The sequence below is a fragment of the Camelus dromedarius genome, chromosome 15 (genome assembly GCF_036321535.1).
Source record: "Camelus dromedarius isolate mCamDro1 chromosome 15, mCamDro1.pat, whole genome shotgun sequence".
NCBI classification, from domain to species: Eukaryota; Metazoa; Chordata; class Mammalia; order Artiodactyla; family Camelidae; genus Camelus; species Camelus dromedarius.
Genome location: NC_087450.1, coordinates 45,543,427 through 45,553,212, shown reverse-complemented (window position 1 = coordinate 45,553,212; position 9,786 = coordinate 45,543,427). Strand labels below are relative to the sequence as shown.

Genomic DNA, 9,786 nt, shown 5'->3' with positions numbered 1-9,786 from the left:
CTCTTCCCCCGCAGTCTCTGTGCGTTGAAGCCGGAGACCGCGGCGGCCTCTGCTAGGACCCTCCGCCCCGGAGCCGCCGGCCGGAGCCGCAGCCTCAGCCGCAGCGCCCCCGCCGCCTGTCCCCTCCCCTGCCGCCTCCGCCGGAGCCACCTCGCGCACTGTGAGTCCGGGCCGAGGCTACCGACGCCGTGGGGCTGAGTCAGCGGGAGGCCCGGGCCCGGGCTGGGGGAGGGGAACCGGGCTGCCCCCTCGCCTCCCCACCCGCGCCCCCGCCCCCCAACCGCTTCTCGTTCCCGCCCGCCTCCCTCCCTCTATCCCGCTCTCACGGGCTCCCTGCGGCCTCAGCCGTCAGGCCTCCCCGAGCCACTCCCCCTCCCCTTCTCTCCCTCCAGACCCACCTTGGGGGTCCTTCCCCACTAGATGCGGCGCTACCGCACCTCCACCCTAGACAGATTTTCCCCCTCGAAACTGCCTCCGTTCGCCCTTGTCCCTTCTCCTTACTCCTCTTGGGCCTGACATCTTCGGCCTCCCCAGTGATATGCCAGAAAAAGAGTGACAAGGGAAGAGAGCGAGGGGAGACTTGGGGGAGGGGGGACGTTCTGCCTGCTCAGACCCTGGGGCCTCAGGTTTCCGACCCGCACGCTCCTGCCCTGGCTGGTGTAGGGAAGCAGGTCTGGACAGTTCTAACTGGCAGCTTAGAGCTTGTGGGGCTTTCCGAATAGATTCGCTGGGAAGCATTCAGCTTCATCATGATCAGCTACTGTTCAGTGAACACCCGCTAGTGCACGGTGGCCTTGTAGTGGGCTGAGCTCCTGCCGTGGAGGGTGCTGTGGAGAGGGACTAGAGGCAGTGGAGGGAAGAGGGGGAAGGTTGCGTGTGGGAGCCGAAGTTCCTGCGCTTCCGGTGTGTTGTTGTGAATAAGCATCTTGCAATACTCTTTAAAATGCTCCCCCCACCCCCTTCGCAGTACAATCCTGGTATAATGTGAGGTTTGGAAACAGGCCTGATATCCATAGCAAGTGCTTACTGTTTGTATGTTGAGGGGTTGTGGCAGGACTTGACCTCTGATGCCTGTAAATTCCATGTAGTAACCAACTGGGTAATAGTTTTAAGGTAACATGTGCAGAGCAGAGAAAAACTGAGATTTCTCTATGATGTGGGTCTGAGGCTTGTACCCCCTGCCTCCTACAGCTGAGTCTTTGTGGGAACTGTCACCTGATAAGGGTTCTAGCATATTTGAACAACTTCCTAGATTACGTTTGCTACCCATCCACCTGCCCATCTTGCATTGCCTGGAATAGAGGAGGTCCCCAAACTATTGTCTTTTTCTAGAAGAAATGGAGCTGAAGTCAGAGTTGGTGCCCCCAGCCAGAAGCTGTCTCTTAAACATGCCTCAACTCGAGGGCTCCTAACTACTGTGTGTGTACCTCGTTGCCAACTTCCTTTGATACTTTTTTTTTTTGACTTCCAGATTTCAGTGTACAATTAGAAAATATGCATAAATATCAGCCAGTTAAACTGTAGAAGAGGCTTTGGCTTTTTTACTTCAGGCTGCAAAAGGAGTAGATGGTTTGGTTCTGGCTTGCAAACAGTGAGAAATAACGATTTTGCTCCTTGACTTTGCTCAATCATGGCCTATTGGCAGCCTCTTCAGGGCCACTCCCCACCCCCATGCCCATCAGATTAGTTTACAGTAGCAAAGACGGCTGTCGCCCTAGTTTTAAACATAGAGATGAAGTTCAGGAAAACTACAGCCCCCATGCAGCAGTGCAGTTTCTTCTGTTTCGAATGCCAGTCTGGGGTTTGGCGGGATGCACCTGCCTGTGGGGCAATGGGAACTGTGGGGCCTGAGAGTTACATTCCTTCTGTGTGGTCCTCTCTGTGTCGCATAGCTCACCGAAATACCCGAGCAGGGCAGGAGCAGACAGCTGTGCTGGAGAGCTGCTCCTCCTGGGTTGAGTGTATTTTGGGAATCAGCGATATTACTGGGGTGGAGGGTTGTGAATTAAGAAGCAAGAAAATGTGTCAAGGCTAGATAGATCAGGAGGGTATGAGTAAAATGTTCCCTTTCCAGTTTGCTGTGGGATAGGACATTTTCAGAGCATCACAGTGGTTTTTATATGGATTAATTTGCCTTTGAAATCCATACCAGTGTTTTATGAGATAATGATGGAATGCCTTTTAAACTGCTGCTATTGAGAAACAGGACTAATACCTGTGTTGTATACATTGCCTATCCAGTAGTTACTGAGTGTAATTGTTAAGATCAGGGAGAGGGACATGATTTGAACCAAATTAAACCTAAATCTATGCAATCTATGTTGTAGTTTTGTAGTACTATATTTCCTTGATTCTAAGACACACCAGCAACTTAGCAGCAGCTTAGCAGCAGCTTTTAGATAAAATCATTTAACACTACCAGATCAAAAAATATATATATATATATATATATTGACTCTGAAGTGCATCCTAATTTCAGGAACAGTGCATCCTAATAGCCAGGAAGTGGCAAGACTTGGAGGAGGGATTTGTGTGTCTTAGAACTGAGAATGATATATTTTTTTTTGAAGTGTAGTTAATTTACAATGTTGTATTAGTTTCTGGTGAATAGCATATTGATTCAGTTATACATATATATATATTCTTTTTCATATTCTTTATCATTATAGGTTATTACAAGATATTGAATATATTTCCCTGTTACACAGTAGGACCTTGCTGTTTATGAGAACAATATTTATAATGTTCCTGAGTATATGATGGTTCTGAGACCTTCACACATTGTGCGGATGTATTTCCTTAAGTCCTTTCCCTAAGCCAGCCTACTTTAGGGGTTATGTATGTAAGATGATTGCCTGGAGGTAGGCATAGCAGTTGGCTATTGAACAGAGGAGCAGTTGACTATGTGGGAATCCAACCCCAAGCCTTCATATGGTACTCTTCAGAAGCTGAGCCAACTAGCTGGCTGCAAACATCTTATAAGCTATACCTGAATTTAGCCAAGTAACGTCTTTCAGAAGCTGAACAGAAAATATATTTTTTCTGAACCAGAATGCATCTGATTTGTTTACAGACACATTTGTAAAGATCCTAAGACACATGTCCTCCCCCCATAGGATGTTAGAAACGGACAGGACTTCAGAGGGTTCATTGTTCTCATTTCCAGATTTTAACATGAGACACCAAGAGACTTGTACTTTCAGTAAGTACAATTATGGAGCCAGAGCAAAAAATAAATGACTTGCCTGAGGTCACACAACTAATGTAGAAAGTATGTGAAAACATTCTGTAAACTGTGTACACCATGCAAATTAATGTTGGTAGTTATTAGTGGCTGAGTCAGGATTAGAACCCAGATTGCCAGTCTAGGGCTATTCTGCAATACCACGTTGCTTCATTCCTTGTGTTTAATATTCCAGAGAGTTTTAATAAAAGTAATTTGGTAGTCTGTAATTAGCCCTGTAGACAAGGGCTGGTTTTATTGTCTGAGATGTTGCAAAGCCAGGTGAAATTTAGTGTCACACTGTCTAATTAAATATTTATTCTTGCCACGTTAAAAATAATAGTTTTTCCTCACACATTGCAACTTCAGGAAGTTTTTCCTTTCTTAAATTTGCATCATCTAACATAAGGCAAATGTGAAGGTGGGTGTTTGAAGTCTTCTCAACTTCTTATCCGTGAGGCTACCACTGTATTCCAGGAAGCAAGGTGGAGGGGGCTGAAAGGAGGCCAAAGGAGGAGCAAACTAGATTATCTTCCAGCTCCCAGAATGTAACCTTCTGTAGTTCCAGGAAGGGAGAGAAAGGGAGGCGGTCTGGCCCCTGGGAGCAGACAAACCTGAGTTCAAATCCCAGTCCCGCCACTTCCTGGCCGTGTTGTGGAACCTGAGCGACAGTTTTCTCACCTGCAAGCCTCTGCCAATAACCATCTGTTTTACAGGGTGGTTGTGAGGATTAAATGAAAGGAAGTGTGTAGAGTACCTGCTTAATAAGAGATAGCAATCATTAATCTATATTACTAAAGTATAAAATAAAAAATAATGCTTTCAAAATTTCGTGATGACCCAAGTCAGTCTTGGCCCCTCAATTCAGCAACCCCCGTCTCCCAGCAGCCCTCTCAGTGTGTTTGACATGCACAGAGAGATTTATCCTGTGAAGACCTGGCACTTGCAGTGTTATTTCAACTGCCAAAATAGGAGTATATGAACTGCCCCTTTGTCTGCATGTATTCAGCTGACCTGGTTATCTGAAAGGCTGGCAGGGCAGGAGCAGTTGACTAGGAGAGCACAGACTTGGTGTGTTTGTGTGTGTCATGGGGGCAGTTAGTCCTCCGTTGGGGAGGCTGGTCTGGGGAGTGACCTTAATTTGAAATGGAAAAGCTGCTGAGCTCTCCCTCCTGAGTAAAGCTCACAATGGCCTTCATTCACTGCCTCTACTATTAGAGGTGCAGCTTTAATCAGTGACTGCTTGGATCAGGTCTACATCTTGGAGACCTGGAGGGCCCGGGAGAGGAGCTATCCGTCTTGGGAGGGAAACCTCCTCACTGGTAAGGAGAGGCAAAGGGAGGTCATTTGGGGTGGCAACAGTTCCAGATGGGGTCAAGGCAGAGACTACCATGTAATTAGGGAGCCAGAGCAAGCCATTCAGGTGGAATACAAATGAACTTAAATTTCTATAAAAATTTCACTTGAGAATAAAATACTCATATATAATGAAAATGAGTATTTGTATGTATATGTATGACTGAAACATTATGCTGTACACCAGAAATTGATATAACATTGTAAACTGTCTATACTTCAATAAGAAAAGAATGCAAATTTTAAAAAATGTATATTTAAATAATATAAAATTTAAAAGCAAACAATATAATTTCAAAAATACTCATATATAGGCATCTAAAGACAGAAAAGGTAAACACAATAGTTCTTACCTCTGGGAAGTAGAATTTGAATGTGAAGGAGTGAAAAGGAGACTCAAAGGGGACTTCTCCTTTATATACTTCTCCATGTGAGTTGTTATAAGAAGCATGTAAGCTTTTGTAAGTTAATGAAGACCAGTAGAGTTGGTAGTGGTTGTTTTTCAGTAAGTACATTTTGATACACAAGAAGCAGTTGCCTTTAATTGGTGCCGCCAGTGCCTGGGACAGATAGGGTTAGACTACTTCCTTCGAACTGGCCAAGACAGTTTGCACCAAACCAGGCTCGTAGATGAGAACAGGACCCTCCAAGGTGACTGCTTCCCTGGCAGCCCAGGATACTTCCTGACCTCCTACCTCACCACTTCTTCCTAGTCTTTTCATTCCCTTCTTGGGAATAATCCCTTCTCTTAAACAGTTGAAGTAATCATTGCTATTCTCATAAGCTAATTTAATTTTCAACTGTTGATAAAAATGGCATCTGATCTGATGACCTTTATGAAAAATCCATGCCCCTTACTTAACATCAAGAGGGCTTGAAGTATAAAGGAACCCCAGCTGAAATGCTGGCACATTGTGTTATGGTAGCTGCATTTTTAGATCAGATCTGGCTGATAGAGTACATCTTTCACACAGTGATTTACTAACTGCTTTTCTAAGGAATTACCGATAAACTGACAAAATTATTAAGTATTATTGAGCTTTACTTTTTCTCATAAGCTGGTCAGTTGTGTTCCCTAGCCAGATGGCCTGTTTATTATAGAAAGATGACACACCTATCATTGGACACGTGCTTTGACTTGCTTAACCAAGAGTTAGGTTGGGTTATGCTGAGTAATCCACATTCCATCACCCAATCTTCCCTTTGGCCAAGGGTACAAATTTGTGTGACAGTTGGCCAGGGCTTGGGAGGTATCCTGTGGCCAAGGATGGTTTTTCCTCTGTGTAGAGCTGACTGGCCAATACTGGCCTAAGTCCAGTATCTTGTTCTCACTAGCATCGTGCTCTACCAATTTTGCTAAACTGGCATAACATACCATCAGTGTTTTGAGCTCCAGACACATTATTTGCCTGAAGTAAATAAAGATTTGGCCTATCTAAAGTGTTTTGACTCCGTGTAAAATGATTTTTTTCTCCGAAACTATTTCCTATATATAGGAGTTACATACCATTTTTAAGGTATGTTTAAAATAAATGAGCAAGAAGCATTGCTTCAAATCTGCCCAGTAATTTTAATGACATGTTATCAAAAGCCTTAAAAACATATGTTTAGACCCGAAATTGCTGTTCTAGGAATATTTAGAAAATCGGAGATGTATATAAAAAAATACCTGTATGATGACTTTTATTAATACAACATTTTTAATAATACCAAACAGTTTAAAACAACCAAAAGTGACAACAGTTAAGCATTGGTCAGGTTCACTGTGATAAAATACTACACAGGCATTAAAAATCTTGTAGAAGAATATTTATTGATGTCAGAAACATTTGATATAATCAGTGAAAAAAGGATGCAAAATAGTATGACAAGAATGATACCAATTTTATTTTAAAACATATGAAAAGATACTAGAAGGACTTATGCCAAAAACCATAAGTGATTAACTTTAAGTAATGGGATTGCCTTTTTTTTCCTAGTGCTTTTCAGTGTTTTCCACACTTCTGCATTAAGCAGCTACAACTTTTATCACAAAAATTTTAAACCAGTGATGAATAGATTCCATTGTAGCACAATCTCTAAGAAAATCACAAGGTATTTAATTTTTTAATTATTTTGTTTCACTACGATCATGATGAAAGATACCCACTTCTCAAAGACATTTCTTTAGATACTACTTCATTTCTTCCTTGAGAGAGAGCACGGATGGAGTATTACTGGGTGGGTGTGTGACTTAAAAACATAGCCTAGAAACTCCCAAATCCATCCATCCAAATAAGTAACTCTCTTGACTCAAATGAGATGTAAAAACAAATTATGAAAAGAAAATGTCTTCAGATAGTCTTCTTTGCCTCTTAGCTTTTACTGCTTAAATTTGTCAGGTATCAGTAAAACCCCATATACTGCAGAGCTCCATTTTGGTGGACTCTCCCCATGTCTTTGCAGATTCTCTGGTGTCTTGAGAGCCTAATTTGAGGCTTTGTCTCATGTGTTGGTTGTACCTATCTGAACTATCTGTTTTGAAAGACTGTGCCCAGGCCTGCTGCAGCCTCCTTCCTCCCTTTGTCCTTGGTCATTTTCTGTTCAGCCATCAGCTCAGAAGCCCTTTTTCTTCCAGGTGTGGAGAAGGTTGGGTGCCCACCGGTGGCCACCTGATGGCGGAAGCCCTCTGCAGGGATGGGCTGGGCAGTCCCTGGAGCTGCAGGCTGTGAAGGGAGGGGCTAGCACAGCAGCTGTCCTCTCGCTTCATTTTCCCCATCCCCACACACGTTGTATGTTATCTCAATGGCCCAGTCCAGTGGACTGATACCTGCCCTAATACCAGTGGTGGCATCTGCCCAACTCTGAGCACTGGGGGTCCAGGCCGTAGAGTTGAGGAACTATGTGACCTGTCACATAGCTCAGCCTGCACTGTGATAAATATTTTCTGAGCAGGATCTGCCTCTTCTTCCAGGTGGTTCTGACTACCCGAACACCTGTCCCAGATGAGGTGGAGGCCTTCCCTGCCGCCTGGGATTAGTGAACAAGTCTTTGGGTATGGCTCACTGGAGAGGCTCTACCACTTGGAAAGAGCAATTGTGGGAGAAGCATTCATCTTCTCTTGAGGGTGTTGTTGTCCTGGTCATCTTGTAATTTAAATGGTGTTCCCTGACTGGTAAGAAATGAAATCTTAGCTGCTCTGAGTCAGCAAGATCATAGTTGAACTAATGAGGGTTGTGCCATGTGATAAGGGATGGGCCTTGGACCACTGGATGAAATTAAATATCCCTTCCCGTATGAGGAGTATTTCACTGAAGGCTTATCTTCAGTGGTATAATATGTACTGCATAGCTAGACTTTTCTGCAGTACAAAACTCTTGGCAGACAGCCCTCAACCCCCACTCTGGTCTCTGCAGATTGTTGCCACTTATCAGGGACTCTGATTTAGGCTCTGATCTGTTCTGATTTTAGATGGGTAGAGTTCACAGCTGAAAGCTCCCAATTTGGGCATCCTATTAACACCTTTAAGTGACAGGACCACTGCTAAGTACAGAGATGTGTTATACTGGCCCTAAAATAGCAAGGTACAGTGTTTTGAGACTTGATAAGACTTGTATTCCCCAGAAAGTATAGTTTCCAGGTTTATAGGTTATTCATATAAATTTGGATATTGTCTTCTCAAGGCTTTATTCTAAGTATCCTCTCAACAAGTACTTTCCAAATCCTTTCTATCTTATATTCATAGTCATTATAAAAGAAATGAGATTCAACCCCTGTCCATAGAGATTGAAGTCTGGTTTGGAAGATAAGATGGATGTGTGGAATGATTAGTGTGTATGACAACATTGGATGTCAGTGATGCATCTGTTTACTTTGTTGTATAAGACATGGTCTTTGCCCTTAAAGAACTCAGCTAACATTCTGGTGAGAGAATTGGGCACAAAATAATGTAAATCGCTGTAACACAAGAGGCTAGGAACTCCAGCAGTGATGGGAAGGGGTACTTTGGTAACCCAGGAGGAAGGATGACCCTGAGCCTGTAAGAGCTGGGGAAGGCTTCAGAGAGGGCGGCATATTGGAGCTGGGTGTGCAGGGTAATGCGGGGTCCTGCCCACCAGAGGACAGATGAGTAAGAGAGTTCAGGCAAAAGAACTGAAAACAACAGTGTATTGAGAGTCATTAGTGCTATAGAGCCTAAATTCAAAAAGGATTCTGAGAGGAGAATAATCATTGTGAACAGGAGTAATCAGAAAAGTCATAACAACGGAAGCAGAACCTGAGCGTATCCTGAAGATGAGCAAGCTTCAAGTAGACAGGACACCAGAGAGGCCTTTCCACGAGGCAAGGTGCAGCATCAGCAAAGGAATGGCCGGCCAAGATCACAAGCAGGTCACCCTTACCAGATTGAGGCTGTGAGAGTTTGCACAACATTGGTGATGTTAACCAGAAATTAGGAAGTTGAAAAGACAGTTTGGAGGTCAGTTTTGTTTTAGACGTGGAGAGCTAAGGGTGACAGTTGGAGACATCCAAGTGTAGCGATCACAAAAGCCCAGAAGCTGAGGGTGAAGCTGGATTGAGCTATGGGTGTGAGAGTCAGCAGCACAGGGGGGATGGCTTCCCTGAAGGGAGGTCTCTATAGAGGTCTTGGGTACAAGCACAAAGAACAGAGCTCTAAGAAATAAGCTTGGCGAATTGTCCATAGTTAGGAAAAATATGAAGCAATGCGGGAAAGTTGAGAGGCTTCAGTGGCAAGGCAAGAGAGCTTCAGTGCTGCTGGTTTAACTGGACTTAAGGATTCATCCAGAAAAAAGTCAGAACAAGAGTGTCAGTCCAGTAAAACACTAAAAAAGGAAGCCCAATTGGGTAGGGTTAAGGGAGAAATTGGGTAGAGAGGAAATAGAGGCAGTGGATGGTCCCCAGAGAAGGCAACAGGGAAGGGGAGAAAAGTAGTAACTAGAAGAAGCAGCAGGGTCAAAGTTTTTTTGTTATAATTAGATTCTTTATCAGCAAATGTATATTAAATGTTAGTAAGCGTGTATTTGTTTATGTAATTTTTGTGTGTTAAAGTGTGCTTCATCTACAGATTTCTCTATATCAATATAATCTGTATATTTGTTACTTCAAATATCCCATTCTTTCTGTAGTATTCCATTATATTCATGCCAAAATGTGCTTAACTGTCTATTATTGGACAACTGGGGTATTTCCAACATTTTGCGAGTGCAAAT

At 43.6% G+C, this 9,786-nt stretch overlaps 1 protein-coding gene across 2 annotated transcripts in view; it reads left to right on the top strand.

Moving 5' to 3' along the window:
* Positions 1-9,786, top strand: part of MAPRE3 (microtubule associated protein RP/EB family member 3) — a 48,338-nt gene continuing 38,552 nt past the window's right edge. The window contains exon 1 of one of the 2 annotated variants that reach the window (XM_031466733.2): positions 1-160. The gene's annotated coding sequence lies outside the window, so the exon portion shown is untranslated. The remainder of the gene's footprint in view (positions 161-9,786) is intronic. The other variant, XM_031466734.2, reaches the window with a different exon arrangement.